General features: G+C 44.4%; 1 protein-coding gene across 4 annotated transcripts in view; it reads right to left on the reverse strand.

Moving 5' to 3' along the window:
* LOC140191622 (tau-tubulin kinase 1-like) overlaps positions 1-8,549 on the reverse strand; it is a 70,138-nt gene extending 61,589 nt beyond the window's left edge. The window contains exons 1-3 of one of the 4 annotated variants that reach the window (XM_072249192.1): positions 8,505-8,549; positions 5,203-5,242; positions 28-139 (exon numbers count right to left, since the gene is read on the reverse strand). The gene's annotated coding sequence lies outside the window, so the exon portion shown is untranslated. Of the gene's footprint in view, positions 1-27; positions 140-5,202; positions 5,243-8,494 lie in introns of all 4 variants that reach the window. The other 3 variants (XM_072249201.1, XM_072249217.1, XM_072249210.1) reach the window with 3 other exon arrangements.
* Between the last annotated feature and the right edge of the window lie 7,132 nt (positions 8,550-15,681).

The following is a 15,681-nucleotide window of genomic DNA, read 5'->3' on the forward strand; positions in this document are numbered from 1 at the left end:
ACAGCACCTAAGTGATAAAATGCCAACCTGCTAAAGGAAGAGCCGGTGTGAGAAAGCTGAACGACGGACCTGCAGCATCGGCGAGATTGTATGAAACCAATCATGCTGTGAGCGATGATGCAGTCTACTGGTGGCCGAACTGCAATAAACAATATGAAGGCAGATATTACCGTGAGCACAGTCTGAACCAAAACAAAGCAACAGCAGTAAGGATGAAGGTGATGTATCAGTTAAATACACCATCAAAATCAATACCCAAGCTGAAACATCAAACTTCCTTAATGCGTCCAAAATAAATACCATGCCCCAAAAATCAGATGAAACATCAGGATGCATCCTATCGGTTAACTTGACCATGTTGCCATAGCTGGGCTAGTATAAAAGGTAACCAACAACTTGCATAGGAATGTGGTGAATAATTATTGGGAACACACTGGAGACCAGTGGGAATGAAAGCAGAAGGAACCTGGCCAATGGCACCTCGAGGAGAGCTACGATAGGAGATTTCATGATGACAGAGCCACTTTATGAAAAGCAGCAGACTAAAATTTTACAGTAAAGCAATAGTTTAACATATCAGCAGACAGAAGACTGTATAAATACGCTCCATTTTGCAAAGGTGTCTGATCCTATTTTAGTTGCAAATGGGGAGATAGAGCAACTCATATGGGAAGACTGAATGGCCAGCTCTGTATGCAAGAACCAGCGTAAGCAGCCAATGATCAAACCAGTCGAGATATGGAGTGGATTCACAATGAGCATTTAACACAAGTGACAACTTATGCAAATTTGTGAAAGTTAAGGCAGTGAATTAAGCAATCTACCAAATGATCCAACAATGGCACTGAATTTTCCTCACTGCTTCCAACCATCACAGACTATCATATTTTGAAAACTTCAAATGTATGATGACAAGTAATAACCAAATACCAGGACAATTCTCCTCACACCTCTACAGCCTCCCCAGATCCTGAAGGACTTGGCAGTCCAACCCTTCAAACACGTGACTAGAGAAAAGGGCCCGTCAATCGCCTGGAAAGACAAAAACTGCAGCAACCCTCAATAGTATGGAGCGTGAAAGGGCATAGATGCTTTACAGTCAAAATCTTTCCGCCAGAGTAGAAACGTAAAGTACTAGAGGGCATAGCTTTAAGGTGGAGCAGGAAAGTTTAAATGACTTCCAGGGCAATTTTTAAAAAACATGGTAGGTGCCTGTTACAGGGAGCAAGGGGTGGTGGTGGAAGCAGAAGTAATAGTGGTGTTTCAGAGACTATTAGATACACACCAATATACAGCATACAGGGAATGGAGGGATGTCGATCATGTGCAGGCACAGAAGAGATTCAGTTTAATTTGGTATCATGGTTGACACTGACATTGTGGGCCAAGGATCTGTTCCTGTGTTGTATGTTCTATGTTTCTAAAGCAATGTGAAGAAAAACTAAGGGTAACCCTGAAAAATGTTGAGACCGACAAACACAAGTGACCAAATTTCCTCTTCTTCTCTGAAGAACAATGGACTATTTAAACCACGAACATGTGCCAAAAGTTGTGACAGGACTCACCTGTACAGATGCACCAACAGGAACAGCCCAAGAACACTCTCACTCTACTCTACCACAGTCAAGTTTAAAGTATTGTAGAGTCAGGGGAAGTGGGGGGGTGGGGGGGGGGGAGACCCAGTGGTTGCAGGTAGCAGAGCTACAGCCTCACAGCTCCAGTGGTCAGGTACAATCTTGACCTCAGCTACTGTCCATGGAGTTTGCATGCTCTCCATGTCAAATGGCCTATAATACTTCGTTAAACATGCAGAACCACCACCCATAGCCCTTCCTCGATACTCAGAAACCTGAAACAAATGGCATGATGGGGAGCTGAGGGCAGACTCTCATGTATAAGCATTTAAATGTAACATAGAAGACTGTGGACTGAGTACTGGTGAATGAGATTAGAACATGATAGTCAGCATGGATAGACATGATGGGCTGAAATGCCTGTCTATGAGACTCCATGACTCGGTTATACCTCAATCATTGATGTACATCATGTGTGGCTAGGACCCCAGCTCTTATTCCTGCAACATTCTCTTGTCACCGCCGTTTATTCCTCCCCTCCACCTTCTCTCTATCAACTAATTCTCAATTGATAAAACATATGACCCAAGGCAAACGAACAGGGTAAAGATCAGCATATGGGACTGTGATATTGTAACCATTGCAGAGTGATGGGCAGGTATGGCAGCTCAGTATTCCGGGGTAAAGATGCTGCAGCCGCAGTTGAGATGGGTGGGTGGTGGAAGAAGGGAGGAGGAGGAATTGTGTTTCTGATCAGGGAGAACATCACAGTAGCACTGACAAAGGGAACATCCGATAGGTAGAAACTGAAAATAAGGAGATGATCACTTCGATGGGATTATACTGCAGGCCTCCCAATACTCTGTAGTAACTACAGGAGCAAATATTGGATAGTGCAGATAAATGTTAAAATAATGGGGCTGTTAATAGTAGGTAGTTTCAACTTTCTTCATATTGACTGAAAGTACCACAGTGCAGACGGATGGATGGAGTAGAATTTGTTAAGTGTGGCCAGGGAAGTTTTCTGAAACAATGTCTGCTACAGAGGGGGCAACACAAGACACCTGTTGGGAAATGAGGCATGGCCAGTGACTGAAGAATCAGTGAGGGAGAACTTTGGGACCACTGACCATAATTTTACTAGTTTACTTATTTATTTAGAGACACAACATGGAATAGGCCTCTTCATCTCTTCAAGCCGCGCTGCCAGCAACCCACGGGTTTCATCCTAGTATATTTACAGGACAATTTACAATGGCCATTAATCTACTAACCGGTACGTCTTTGGACTGTGTGAGGAAACTGGAGCACCTGGAGTAAACCTACATAGTCACAGGCAGAACGTACAAACTCCTTAAAGAGGGTGATGGTATTGAACTCTGATTCTCCCAGCTGTAACAGTGTCTCGCTAACTTCTACACTACTGGGAGAAAGTTATGGTTTTAAAACTTATGCAAGAAGATATAACATATAACAGAACAGTACAGCACAGGACAGACCATTCAATGATATTAATTAAACCAATGACTCTAAATTAATTGGATTTCACCCTTCTCTGCATATCTATCTAAGAGTCTCTTAACATGCCTATAGTATCCACTCTACAACAAACCCAGCAACGTATTCCAGGCCCCCACCACTGTGTAAAAAATACCTGTACTTTCCTCATTTCATTTTAAATACATGTTGTCTGGTACGAGACATTTCAATTTTTGAAAAAAGATATTGGCTGTCTACTCTAACTGTGGTTCACATAATTTTATAAACTTCTGTCTCATTTCCCCTCAGCCTCTGTCACTCCAGAGGAAACAGGCTTAGCATGTCCAACCTCTCCTTAAAATATGTCTTCTAAACCAGGCAGTTCCAGGTAAACATTCTTTGCACCTTCCTCAAAAGCCTCCACATCCTTCCTGTAATAAAGCAACCAGAATTAAATGCAATACTCTAAATGTGGCCTAACCAGAATATTTATGAAGCTGTAACACAGCTTTCTTGCTCTTGAATTCAATGCCTCAACTAATGAAGGCAAGCATGCTATATTTCTTTTACTATCCGATCAAACTGTACAGCCACTTTTAGAGAACCATGTACCTGGACCCCAAGAGAAAGGACTGGTCTGCAAAATCAAATCCTAAATGGGGCAAGGTAAATTTTGATGGTATTAGTCAGGTACATGTAAAAATAAATAAGGAGAAACTATTTACAGGTAAAGGCTATCTGGCAAGGAGGAGGCTTTTAGAAGTGAGCTAGAATTCAGAGACAGTATGTTTCTGTTAGAGTGAAGGGCAAATCTCTAGTAAGAGTAAGGAACACTGGTTGCAGAAAATAGGAGCTCTGGTCAGGAAAAAGGAGACAGAAATCAGGTATAGTCAACTGACATCAAGAGAATCCTTTGAAAAATATAAACAATGTAGAGTATATGTAAGAGGGCAGAAAGCGTACATAAGATATCTTTGGCAGAAAGGGAGAATTCTGTAAAGTATATAAGTATATTTAAAGCAAAATGGTAACTAGGGAGAGAACAAGTCCTGTTAAGGACCAGTGTGGTTATCTATGTGTGGAGCCACAAGAGATGGAACAGCGTTAAATGAATATTTCTCCTACGTAGCCACTGTGGTGAAGGATGTTGTACCTCCTACCTTCACATGCAAGTTTTTGCTTTGGTACATCGCAAGTCATGGGCTTAAAAGTCTTGTCAGTGCCCCAGCAATCTGCTCTTTGCCTCATCAAGCAATTTTGAATACATCTCATCGGGACCTTTAAGCCTGCTAAGAATCTAGTATCTCAGTGATAACATGTCGTAGAATGTCACTGCCACCGCCCCCCCCTCCCAGATTACCCACCCACAATGTTCTTAGTGAATACAAATGAGAAGTTTTCAGTTCAGAACCCATCTACAACCTCTCTCTGGCTCCACACACAGTCTGCCCCTGTGGTCCCGAATGGATGGGTGTCTTTCTTTCAGGTTTCCCTCTTGCCCTTAATAAACTTGTAAGCTGCCTTGAGATGTTCCTTAACTTTGCCCGGCAGTGAAATGTTCTGCACTTCCCTTTTGCCTTCCTAATTTCGGCCCTTTGGACACCAGCTCTGCTCCTGACAGCTCCTCCTGTTTTATTCTTTATCCGACCCACAATCTCTCTCATGATCCAATCCCTCAGATTTATAACAACATTTTAGCCATAACCTCTCTTTATTTAATTTCTGAACATCATAGTTATAGAGTCACAGAGCTCTCCAGCACAGGAACACACCCTTTGGCCCAGTGGCTATACCAAACACACTACCCACAACCGTACCACCAAATTACCCATGTTCCCATCCACTCCTCCCACACTCTAATCCTCACCTACACACTAGAAGCAAAGCCAAAATATTCACTTGGGCATAGAGAAAACATGCAAACTTCACACAGACAGCACCAAAGTCATTGGACCCTAGTCCATGACTCTGCCTGCTTACATCATAGTGCCATCCTGTAGTCAGAGATCTATCTGTAGGTACAGCTGTAGCCTTAGGCTCAGCGACTCAGGTTTACCACATTCTGTTTCATGATATTAAAACCTTTAACCCAATCCAGAATCTTAGCTTCTGGTCTCTCCTTATCCTCCATAACTACCTTAAAACTTACCATAGCCCTCCGAAATGCTCTCCATAGACACTGACTCCACCTGCCAAGGATACATTTCCAAAGATTAAATTCAGCATTACTCTTCTCTAGTAGGGTACTGGCTCAAAAAGTGAAGGAGCTCAGTGGAAACTACTGTTTTTTAAATAATACCTTTTATAAGATTTGTACTTTTAAAACAAACTTATGTATTTTTCACACTCACTGGCAGAAAACGGTATAGCAGCTAAACTAACAGTTTATCACCTTTCTCATTGGCTCAGTATTAGCACATTGCCCAACTGATGTAATTGTTTTATTTATGCAGTTCATTAACCAATTCATTCCTATCTAAGGAGTTTTCCTTATCATATTATAAAAGTGATAGATTTTTCAGAGGCACCATCTTGGCTTCTTTATTCTTTTGTCTTCGCATCCATACACCTCTACGTATAATTTCTCAGCTCTTTATTTAGTTTGCTTAGTGTTTGGATGCTTGCTTCTACTCTAAAATAAACATTAATCTTGGAATTCAGATTGCGCGTCATTCCTGCCTCCTGGAAAATCAGAAAATAAACTGAGCTCTAACGAGGACCATGAGTTGTGGAGAAGTTTCAACAGCAGCATATTTCTGATCCAACGAGGAAGCGGGAATTACTGGATCTGGTGAGGTTTCATTTGGGAGACAGGGTTAACATCACAAGAGTTGAGTTAGTTTTGGAAAACTAGGAGCAATCCAAGATAAAGGCAATGCAAGGCTATTTTCAATGGGTAAGGGTGGATCTAGTCCAGGTAGGATGGCCACAACACAGCAGGTGGAATTTAATGTGAGCTTTGGGAGGACATGATAAGAGGGTCCTTTAAGGACCATGAGGAAGAGCAGAATACAGATTGCTGAAGGTAGACAGAGCAATGAATAAGACATATTGGGATACGTGTCTTTATTTAGCTAGGGCACACAGCCTAAGAGAAGGGAGGTCCTGGTACAACATTACAAAGCATTGATGAGGACACAGCTGGGATACTGCGTCTAGGTCTAGTCACTACACTGTGGGATGTAATAGTGCTGGGGAGGATGTACAGTTGATTCACCAGGATTTTGCCACAGAGCCATATAGCACAGAAATGTGCCACTACGTCCATACCAATGTTTTTGTGTATCTATACTAATCCCACAAGGAGGGTGGGCTTGTTTACTTGGAGTGGGGGAGATGGGGGGGAAGATAAGGTAAGAAACAGATCAGTTTCTTCACTACAGCAAAGTGTTTTTAACCAGAGGGCATAGATTTCAACTTGAGGAAGTATGTTGTCCCTCAGAGTGGGGTTGGACACTGGAACACACTGCCTGAATAGACAGTGGAAGCAGAGACTCTCACCACAGTTAAGTATGTAGACCATTATTTGAGTAGGCAGCTGTGGACCAAATACTGGTAAAAGGGATGACTGAGTAAGATGCTTTGCACTTGTGAATCCAAGGGAAAACTCAGATATCAAACAAAGGAAATAGTTATGATTGTTGGGGGGCCAATCTCCTCAACCCCAAGACATCTTTCACAAGATCCCAGGGAAAACCATCTTCAGCTGTTGCATAAATGACCTTCCCTCTATCAGAAGGTTAGGAAGTTCACTGATAATGCACAGTGTTCATTCCTGTTCCCAACTCCTCATCTAATGAAAGAGCTTGTGCTGAACACAGCAAGTCCTGGACAACATTCAGCCATGGGCTGATAACACTTGTATCATGGAACTGCTGGGCAGTGAGCATCTCCAACAAGAGTCCGACCGACAACATTCATCAACTACCTGTTTGGGGGGGGGAGGGCGGCATCACCATTCAAGAGAAACAACTGGACCAGCCACTCAAACAAGAGACTGGGAATCACCTCTTGACATACCAAGGCTTTTCCCCATCTACAAGGCACAAGTCAGGAGAATGATGGAACACTCCCCACTGATCTGGGTAAGCATGGCTCGAACTAGTCTCAAACTCAACAATATCCAGACAAAGCAGTCGCTCAATCGGCTCCGCATCCACTTCCAAAACCCATTCCTCCCCACCCTGCCTGTGGCACACTGTGTCTGCAGTGTGTACCATGCATTAAATACACTAAATGTACAGGTCCAAGGTATTCTGACAGGACCTCCCAAATCTGTGACCTGTCCCACAGAGATGGACGGGGGCAGAGGAGCAGGAGGATGTTACCGCCTGCCAGTTCCTTTCCAATTCTCACATCATCTCGGCTTGAAAAGATACCGCTTTTCCTTCACCGAGTCTAAATCCTAGACAATTAGCCCACCAACCTGCAGAGCTTTGAGATGTGGGAGGACACTGGAATTTGCACCAGTGGGTGGGATCAAATCCAGATCTCTCTGGCACTGTGACAGGTGGCTGGGGCCAGTCTTTCACAATGCTGTCCAGGGATGGGGAATAATTGGTCAGCAGCATCCAGTCCAAAAATACAAACACACAGACAGAACAGAGGGGGCATGGATTGGAAAGTGGGTGATGAGGTTGAGCCTGGTCTGGAATTAGTAAGTGCGGGTGGGTGGAAGGGGTAGGGAGGGAGTGAGGGGATGATAGGTGGAGGGGGAGAGAAGAAGAGGGAAGAAAGGGGGAAGGGGAGTGGGAGGAAAAGGGGAAGTGGGAGGAAGGGGGAGGGGGAAGCAGGGAGGGGGAAAGAGGGAGGGGGAAAGGGAGGGGGAAAGAGGGAGGGGAAGAGGGGGAGGGGGAAGAGGGGGAGGGGGAAGAGGGGGAGGGGAAGAGGGGGAGGGGAAGAGGGGGAGGGGAAGAGGGGGGGAAGGGAAGAGGGGGGAGGGGAAGAGGGGGGGAGGGGAAGAGGGGGGGAAGGGAAGAGGGGAGGGGGGGAAGGGAAGAGGGGAGGGGGGGAAGGGAAGAGGGGGAGGGAGGGAGGGAGGGAGGGGAGAGAGATGAGGGGGAGGGAGGGGAGGGGAGCAAGGAGAGAAGGAGCGGGAGAGGAGGAGGGGTGGGAGGGAAAGCGAGAGGAGATGGGAGAGGAGGTGAGAGCAGTTGGGCGTTGGGATAGAGGAGGAAGAAGGTGGAGGGGAGAGGGTGTGGAGGTGGGGAAGAGAGGAGGGTGTGGAGGATAGAGGGGGAAGGTGAAACAGATAAGTGAATGGGAGGGGTGTGGGGGAGGGGGCACTGTCCCTCAGGTTGACCCCATCCATCCCACTGCACCACCTCCTGGTTGTTTTTTTTTCCACCAACCCCTTTGTAACCCATATCCCCATCCTCCGCGATCCCTCCCTTTTCTGTCCTGCTCCCCCAGACCCTCCCTTCTTACTTTCCCCCGCCCACCTTCACTCACCCTCGGGCCGCCCGGGCCCGACCGCTCGCCTCCGCCGCCGCACTGCAGAGCGCGTGCACCTCCACAGACCACCAGCAGGGGCCGCAGGAGTCACATAAGCACCGCCCTCCAACACCTATTGGACGGCCGGATGTCAATCACAGCGTCCTGACATGGTGAGAACCGCCGTTCCATAGTGCGCAGGTGCAAAACCGGCGAGGACTTTCGGGAATTGTAGTTCTAATCCACCCATCCGCGGCTGCGGTCCAGTGCCGACCTTCCGGAAAAGATTTCGGCTGGATCAGAGCAGGTGGTGCCGGTTTCTGTTCTTTCACTGACGCGACTACGCGTCCTACTCCACCTCCATAATTCCTACACATTCTTCCTGCCCCTCTCCCCACCTACCTGGTCGACAGATCACCGGCCGACATCCCGGCTCCAGTCGGCGCCCGCCCAGGGATACTCCCACAATGCACCGGCGCAAGGAAACTCCCACCTGGAGTTAGAGCGGGCGGGGGTGGATGCACTGTAATGGGTTGGGCGGAGGAGTGTGAGGAGAGCAGCGTGCTGTGTGGGAGGACGGGCGGGTGTATGGAGAGGAGTGTTTCGAGGGTAATGTGTGGTGGGTGGGGTGTTTATGGTAGGGAGTCTGGTGAGGTAATTGTGTCAGGGAGTCAGGCTGTGTTGGGGAGTCTGCGGGTCGGTAGTGTCTGGAGAAGGGTAAAGTGTAGGTTGGGCAGTGTTCAGGGAAGGGTAAACTGTGGTTCGGGCTGTGTCAAGGATGGAATCTGTGGATTGTGCAGCGTCTAGGGAAGGGGCCTTTGGGTTGGGCGGTGTCTGGGCAGGGCGTGTGTAGGTTAGGCAATGTCTGGTGAGGGGACTCTTGGGCTGTGTGGAGATGTGTCTGCCAAAAACACTAAGGTAGCCTAGAAAAGAAATTGCTAGAACCCCGATGAGATAGTTGTATCATTAGTTATGGGTAAGGTGCTGGTAGACTGGACCATGATGAATATTGTGACTTTATTTAAGAAGGCTGGCAAACAAAAAATCCTGTGATCTAAAGATCACTAAGTCTCACATCTGTGATAAGTAACTGGAGAAGATTTTTTTTGGGGGGGGAAAGATACTCAAGCACTTGGAAAGTTGATTTTGTGGCTTTGTGCATGGGAGATCACATTAACAAATTTGATTGAGTTTTTTTGAAGTAACCAAGGTCACTGAGGGCAGGATAGTAGACGTAGTTTATATGGACCTCAGTATGGTCTTTGATAATATTTTGCATGGTAGGTTTCTCTTGAAGATTAGATCACAGAGGAATCAGGGAGCGAGCTAATTTTATAGGGAATTGGTTTGACAGTAGAAAGTAGAGGGTGATGATTGTTTCTTGGACTGGAAGCCTGTGACTAGTGGTATTCCCTGTGGCTCGATGCTAGACCCATTGCTCTTTATCATCTAAATCAACGATTTGGATGAGAATGTATAAATATGGTAAGTTTGCAGATAATACTAAATAAGTGGGGCCATTGGGGTTACCTGTATTTACAGAGCCCCTACACTCAGTCACCCCTCCTCTTAACCCTGAGCCTGTGTCTGTACTTATATTTCTTCATCCTACTCCCATTCTGATCTATTGGTCTGTGGCCTTTTGTAGCATTACAATGGAGCCCAACAAAATCTGGAGGAACACATATGGACGTGACACAGCATTCTGAAGTGAATGTAGATTTCTGTCCTTGGTTATTCTTCTGATTTACTAGCTCAGTCTCTCTGGGAATGGAGGACATGCTAATCTTGACTTGCCAAGTATTTCACAACCCCCATGTTCTTCAGTTTGGGTTGTTTTGTCCATATTTTCATCCTCTCGCTGTTCTCATTCATCCATTGGCCATAATCTTGAGGATTGTAAAGAAGCCAGAAAAGTACTCAAGAATGGAGTTAGGAGGGGCCATGAAAAGTCCTTGGCAAGTAGGATTAAGGTAAATCCCAAAGCATTCCATATATACATCGGAAGCAAGAGGGTAACTAGGGAGAGGGTAGGACCACTCAAGGTTAAAGGAGGGAATATTTGCTTGGATGTGGAGGAAAGAATGAGGTCTTTAATGAATCTTTACATCAGTATTTATCAAGAAGGGCATGAATGACAGGGAGATCAGTACTGAGCATATTGATATGCTAGGGCATTTCAAGGTAAAGGAGGAGGTAGTGTCAGGTCTCTTATAGAGTATTAGGAGGGATCAGTCCACAGGGCCTGATGCGATATACCCCAGGTTGTTGAGAAAAGCAAGAGACAAGATTGCTGAAGCCTTGACTAATATCTTCATGTTCTCTCTAGCCATTGTCAAAGTCGCAGAGGGCTGGCACTAGCTGATGTTATTCCATTATTGCAGAAGGGAACCAGGTATAATCTTGGAAGCTATAGACTGGTGAATCTTCTGGAGAGAATTCTTAGGGATAGGGTTTATGAGCATTTGGAAAACCATGGCCTAATTACACAGAGCCATCATGGCTTTGTGCAGGGAAAGTTGTGCCTTACTAACTCAATTGCCTTTTTTTTTGATGAGGTGATGAGGGTGATTGATGAAGGTAGGGCTGAGAAAGTTATCTACATGGATTTTAGTAAGGTGTTTGACAAGGTCTCTCATGGGAAACTCATCCAGAAGATAAAGATGCATGGGATGTTAGGATTCAGAAATGGCTTGCCCATAGAAGGAGGAGAGTAGTGGCTGAAGGGATTTATTCTAGTTGAAGGTCTGTAATTAATAGTATCTGTACTGGGATCTCTGCTGTTTGTGATGTATATAAATAACTTGGATGAAAATGTAGATGAGTGGGTTAGTAAGTTTGCAGATGATTTTAATAGGCAATAGACAATAGGTGCAGGAGTAGGCTATTCGTCCCTTTGAGCCAGCACCGCCATTCACTGTTATCATGGCTGATCATCCACAATCAGTACCCCGTTCCTGCCTTCTCCCCATATCCCTTGACTCCACTATCTTTAAGAGCTCTATCTAACTCTTTCTTGAAAGCATCCAGAGAATTGGCCTCCACTGCTTTCTGAGGCAGAGCATTCCACAGATCCACAACTCTCTGGGTGAAAAAGTTTTTCCTCAACTCCATTCTAAATGGCCTACCCCTTTATCCTTGAACTGTGGCCTCTGGTTCTGGACTCCCCCTACATTGGGAACATGTTTCTTGCCTCTAGCGTGTCCAATTCCTTAATAATCTTATATGTTTCAATCAGATCCCCTCTCATCCTTCTAAATTCCAGTGTATACAAGCCCAGTCTCTCCAATCTTTCAACATATGACAGTCCCGCCATCCCGGGAATTAACCTCGTGAACCTATGCTGCACTCCCTCAATAGCAAGAATGTCCTTCCTCAAATTTGGAGGACCTCTTTGCTCCTATACTCAACTCACTGCAGAAGGACCTCTTGAAGCTTCATGATGTTGGGAATAGCACAGAAAACTGGCAAAGAATACAGCTTGATATAGATGAGTCGCATATATGGGTGGAGAACTGGCAGATGGAATTTAATCAGCACAAATGTGAAGTACTGCACCTTAGTAGGTCATATGTAAAGACAGTACACTGTTAAGGCCAAAACCTTTGACAGTGTTGATGAGCAGTAGGATCTTGGGGTTCAAGTTCTTAGCTCCCTAAAAGTGGCTATACAGCTTGATATGATTGTTAAGAAGAGAAGGCATATGGCGTGCTTGCCTTTATTGGTCGAGACATTGAGTTGAAAAGTCAGGAAGTTATATTGCAGCTTTATAAAACTAGCACCTGGAGTATTGCAAACCGTTCTGGTCTCCCCATTATAGGAAAGATGTTGAGGCTTTGGAGAAGGTGTCGAAGTGGTTTACCAAGATGTTGCCTGGATTAGAGGGCATGTGCTATATATAGCGAGAGGCTGGACAAATTTGGGTTGTGTTCTCTGGATCAGCAGATGCTGAGGGGAGACCTAATAGAGGTTTATAAGATTAAGAGAGGTGTAGATAATGTAGACAGACAGTATCTTATTCTGAGGATTGAAATATCTAATACCAGAGGGCAAGATTTTAAGGTGAAGGGGATGGTAATTTTAAAGTAGATGTGAAGGGCAAGTTTTTTACACAGTGAGTGATGGATTCCTGGAATGCACTGCCTGGTTTGGTGGGAGAGGCAAATGTATTAGGGAATTTTAAGAGACATTTAGATAAACATACGAATGTAAGAAAATGGAAGGATATGGACATTATGTAGGTATAAAAGATTAATTTAGTTGGCCATTTGATTACTAATTTAATTGATTTGGCACAACATTGAGAGTCTGTGTGACCATGATGTCAAATTGCACTAAATTGATATGCCTGCACATGGTCCTTATCTGAAGACCATAAGGTATACGAGCAAAATTAGACCATTCAACCCATTGAGGTTGCTCTACTATTCAATTATGGTGGGTTATTTTCAAACTCCTTCTCCCACCTTCTCTCATAACTCAACTCCTTAACCAATCAATCTCTCCCTTAAGTACGGCAATGACTTGGGCTCTGTTGCAAAAAAATTTCACAGATTCAGACCTCTGACTGAAGAAATTACTCCTCATCTCAGGTTTGGAGAATGTCCTTTTATTCTGAGTGTGTGTCCTCAGATTCTACACTCTGCTACTGAATGAAACATTCTCTCCCATCCACTGTATTCCAGGTCTTCTAGTATTTGGTGGGTTTCAATAACATTAAACTTGTTTTCTAAATCTCCTTTAAACTTCCTCTTTCTCATACTAAACCTATTTGTTCTAGTACTTGACATTTTGTTCACTCTGGGAAAACAGTCTATCTACCCTATCTATGCCTCTCATAAGTTTATAAATTTCTATCTAGGTCCTCACCCCTCAGCTTCCAGCGTTCCAAAGAAAACAATTCAAGTCCAAGCTCTCCTAATAACTAAAATCCTCTAATCCAGGCAACATTTTCTGCACTCTCTCCAAAGCTTCCACAGTCTTCCAGTAATGGGGTAACTAGAAATGTACATGGTACTCCAAATGGTATTGGCATTCTGATGAAGCATCTTGGCCTGGAACTGTTTACTCTTTTCAAAAGATGCTGCTTGGCTTGCTGAGTTCCTCCAGGATTTTGTGTATGTTGCTTGGCTTATTATTGTCACTTGTACCCAGATACAACTCCTGTTTGAATTCTGTACATAAGTACATTGAACTAGTAAAAAGAAAAGAGTGCAGAATATAGTATTGCAGTTACAGAGAAAATACAGTACAGGTAGACAAATAAAGTGCAAGGGTCACTACAAGCTAGTATGGACATGCCACTAAAAACTTTGACAAACTTCAGTGGAGAGTTTCCTAACTATTTGAATCACGGACTGGTAAGGAAACACCAATTCCCAGGACCAGAAAAGACTACGGAAAGTGGTGAATACAGCCCAGTGCATCACAGAAACCCTCCTCACCACTGAGTACATTTACATGGATCGCTGCCATAAGAAAAGCAGCATTGATCATCAAAGGCCCTCATTATCCAGGCCATGCCTGCTTCTTGCTACTACCATCAGGTATGAGACATAGAAGGTTAGGTCTCACACCAGCAGGTTCAGGAACAGTTATTACCCAACAACCATCAGGCTCCTGAACTGGCAAGGATAACTTCATTCACCACTATTCTGAACTGATTCTACCACCTACAGACTCACTATCAAGGATCCTTTACAACCAAGGAGCAGAAGCTGTCCTTGAGCCTGGTGGTTTGTGTTCTCAGGCTTTTATATCTTCTGCCTAACGAGAAAGGAGAAGAGAGAATGACTGGGTCCTTGATAATGTTAGTTGCTTTTCTGAGGCAGCAGGAATTGTAGATAGAGTTAATGGAGGTTGATTTTATGATGTGCTGAGCTGTAGCCACGACCCTGCAATTTCTTAAACACAAGGGATTCTGCAGATGCTGGAAATCCTGAGCAACACACTCAAAATAATGAAGACAGATGGACCAGTATTACAGTGGAGTAAAGGGAATTACAGAGGCATGAGAGATGAGATGGTTAAAGTTGATTGGAAGGGACACCAGCAGAACAGCAATGGCTGCAGTTTCTGGGAGGAATTCGGTAGGCGCAAGGTAGATACATTCCAAAGAAGTAGTAGTATTCTAAAGGGAGGATGACACAACTGTGGCTGACAAGGGAAGTCAAAGCTAACATAAAAAAAAAAGGGAGGGCATATAACATTGAAAAAAATAGTGGGAATTTAGAGGATTGGTAATCTTAAAAACCAACTGAAGGCAACTATAAAGCAAAAAGATGAAATTTGAAGGTAAGCTAGCCAATAATATCAAAGAGGATATAAAAAGTTTTATTCCCCAGATTTATAAAGTGTAAAAGAGAGGCGAGAGTAGATATTGGACCGCTGGAAAATGATGCTGGAAAGGTAGTATTGGAAGACAAGGAATTGGCATATGAACTGCATAAGTATTTTGCATCAGTCTTCACTGTGGAAGACACTAGCAATTGGTGGAAGTTCAAGAGAGTCAGGGGCAGAAGTGAGTGTCATTACTATTATTAGGGAGAAGGTAGTTATGAAGCTGAAAGTAGATAAATCACCTAGACCAGATGGACTACACCCAAGGGTTCTGACAGAGCTAACTGAAGGGATTGTGAAGGCATTAGTATTGATCTTTTAAGAATCACTAGATTCTGGCATGGTTCCAGAGGACTGGAAATTGCAAATGTCACTGCACTCTTCAAGAAGGGAGGGTGGATGAGGAAAGGAAATTATAGGCCAGTTAGCCTAGCCTTAGTGGTTGGGAAGATGTTGGAGTCAATTGTTAAGGATGAGGTTTAGGGGTACTTGGAGGCACATGATAAAATGGGCCGATGTCAGCATGGTTTCCTTAAGGGAAATCTTGCCTGACAAATCTGTTGGAATCTTTGAGGAATAACAAGCAGGATAGACAAAGGAGAATCATTGGATATTGCATACTTGGATTTTCAAAAGGCCTTTTGAGGCTGCTTATAAGAGCCCATGGATTTACAGGAAAGATACTAACATGGATAGAGCATTGGCTGATTGGCAGGATGCACTTTCTGAGGAAGCTTAAACAAGCATCACCCCCCACTAACATCTTAACTACATTCTACAGAGGCGTGGTTGAGAGTGTGCTGACCTTTTGCATCACAACCTGGTACTCCAGCTGCAGTGCTGTTGACAAAAAAGC

The sequence above is a fragment of the Mobula birostris genome, chromosome 2, assembly GCF_030028105.1.
Source record: "Mobula birostris isolate sMobBir1 chromosome 2, sMobBir1.hap1, whole genome shotgun sequence".
Lineage (NCBI taxonomy): Eukaryota > Metazoa > Chordata > Chondrichthyes > Myliobatiformes > Myliobatidae > Mobula > Mobula birostris.